Here is a 3,036-nt window from a genome sequence, read left to right on the forward strand (position 1 = left end):
GAGTTGTGAGTGAGCCCCACCATCGTTTCGTACTTGTGCTTGCGAGTGCGAGTGAGTGTGAGCACCACTCTTGGTGAGCCCCGCACACCACTCACTAGTGTTATCGCCATTAACCAATCGTGAGTGGTGAGTGCCACTCGTGAGTGGTACCGGTTGACACACTTCACGGCTCATTCTGAAGTTCACATTCTATACCTGAGTAAAAAAAATGTTGCTGCTCAGAAATGTATTCAACACAATATTTAGTTGAAATCTAGGAGAAAAGTAAACAACGTAAATAGAATCGAGGAAGGATCCCTAGTAAATATTTACTGTAGAAATCACATAAAAAAATATGCCGAATAATAATAATGCGTAAAATAGCCATTATAAGAACACAGAAACCGTTTGGGAAAACTGTGTTTAGAGATTCTAAAAAAAAGCATCAATAGAACGGGATCGACGTCCTTAATTCATAATTACGGAAGAAATTGTTTTCAAGAGATTGACGTTATTGAGGATTATTCATAATAAAAACAATAATAGGAACATCGACAAACCTGTAATTTTTTTAGCTGTTCACCTTGTTATTTTTTTAGTCAATCACTGGCCCGCTTCTTTCTTTTCTTTTGAGATTTTGAGGGGAAGGGGGGGGGGGATGCCGCCAGAATCTTTCCTTGCACAGAAATCATCCTGCAGTGAAACGTCCGGGTGCCTGACCGTCCGTGCGCAGATATGTCCACGCACCGAAAGTCCGTATAAAAATAAAACACTAAAAACGTGCGATTCTATTCCTTTCGTTCCGTAGATTTTGGATTGTGTTATAATTGATTGTCCTGCATTATTCAACGATTCATTATAACAATTCTTATTCGAGAAATTGACGGCAGTGAAGCCATTTGTTTAAAGCGAAGCTGTATGTCAGTCGTTCCTGTGTATTTCTTTTGTCGCGGTCCGTCTGCAGGATTGTTCAGCAGAATACGCTTTGCAGCAAAGCTAAAATGCGTCGAATGCGACACATGGGCGTTCTCGCTTTTTGCCCCCGTCAGAAATCGGCCGCAGCGGTCGGCATCAAGTCGGCGTCCTTGTAATCAGCAGCAGAACGCCTTAGGCACTTATACCGCTGCGGGTTGACCACTAAACCTAAATTAACACGGTTCAATTTAGATCATTCGTGAGCCACAGAAGGAGTTTAGCCTTGCTTCTCCATCTGTAACCATCGTGCTCGACGGCTTTCATCAGCATGTAGCTATCTCGTTTTAAATGCAGCGCATTTCAGTAACTCACGATGTCACCCGCGTTGTCCCGCCGTAGTCGGCACCGTCGTTGTCCGCACCCCTCCCCTTACACTATATAAAAGAAAATACTATCCGGCGCCAGGTTTCGATCCCTCGACCCTGCGGGCGGAACGCAATGTGCATGGTGCTCTACCCACTGCGCCACAAAGCCGACACAGAAAGGGACGCTACGAACGAGCCTTATATCGTCGACTCATTCAAATTACTGCTGACAAGCGCTCTCTCGTCAGCAGTTGCCACAAGTGCAACAACATTAACGTAACGCAAACTACTTAACGTTGTGCGCCCCCGGAAATGCTCTGCATTTGATCGTGCCCCTCGCGAGGGGGATGTTTGTTTGTGCAGCCGGCTTCTCCGGTCGGGTGTGGGCCGTTGCAGAGTTTGCAGTGAGGCTTGCAGGCGTTCGCGTGATCTTGGGTGGGGTTGGGCGTGCCACAGGCAAAACACACTCGGGCGTTGGGGTTCGGGCACACGTCGGCTCGGTGTCCTATCTGGCCACAGTGGCGGCAAACGTCGTAGTGCTGTCTGTATAGTCCACACCGCAGTAGCATTGACCCATACTTGACGTACTTGACGTAAGGACCGGCGAAAAGCACAGCCACTGTGGTGGTGTTGCCAATTCTGTGGGCCTCGAGGGCCAGGGGGTTGGCGGGGTTGACCACATTTTTTCTTTAATAGCCGTGTAATTACAAACCTGCATAGCTGTTAACAAGAAATACAGAATTCCTTCCTTCAGGGAAATCTAAGAAGCGCTACAAAATTTATCCAGACTCATTTTAGCACTTTTCAGGTGATTTCGCCCGGCTTAATGCATTATTCCATCATCGCGTTCCACCAGTAACGCTCAATCTTTTTTTTGTTCCGTCATCCTTTATCACTGCATTCGGGGTTTTCCCGCACGCGGTCCAAGAGCCGTCTCTTTGTTCTTCGGCCCCCACGAGAAGATGGTTGCCGTGGTCATTAATTGTAAATAAGCTGCGAGTGCTCGCGAGCTGCTTGCCACAACGCCAGCAATACCATGACGTGGCGAAGTTCCGTTTTCTTCCGACGGCCTTGCTAGTTTACCGCCCGTTGCCCAAATATGCCTCGTCACGCCTGTCTAGACAGCCAGTTGCCTTCGCTCGCGGACGTTGCTTAAGCTGCCGCGCCACTGGGACGCTCAGAGAATTGTCTTTCCCGTGCTTGGATTCCGGGACATTTTACGTACTTGCCCGCGTGGAAACGTCGCGTTGATTGTTGGGCGTATACCTTCCTCGATGGATGAGCGAGTTGTGCGGATACATTTCAGCGTTTTTTTTTTTTTCGGAATGAGCCGGATCCAGAAACGGAAACTAAATCACATAAAACTGCAGTGTCAAGAAAAACTTGCCAATTTTCCCCTAAAAAAGGGGTAGTTGGAAAATAGTTCGGATGACGCCCTGAAAACGTGTACGCAGATTGTAGTTCGTATCGAAAATTAGCCAGATCCTCCTGCTTCAGGGATGGAAATGAGCCAAATACATTTGCCCAATGAGAGTTTGCTTTTGGCTTGACTGTTCAAACTGTTTCGTGGGTGTTTTGGGAAGTTTTTTTTTGTTTTCATTTTTAGAGCTGGTTTATTATGAATTCAGGCGAAAATTGGGGAACGGCGAAAGATCTGTTTCCAGATGTCAACGACGAAGTGAACGGAAGGAGAAAACGAAATGAAACTGGGAGATGTGAAACAATAATTTCATTTCGCCTTGCCCGTCCCTACGAAATAACTCTGCTTATATTTGTT

This window comes from Haemaphysalis longicornis, unplaced genomic scaffold, assembly GCF_048455015.1.
Source record: "Haemaphysalis longicornis isolate Haplotype H1 unplaced genomic scaffold, Haemaphysalis longicornis Haplotype H1 scaffold_2, whole genome shotgun sequence".
NCBI lineage: Eukaryota > Metazoa > Arthropoda > Arachnida > Ixodida > Ixodidae > Haemaphysalis > Haemaphysalis longicornis.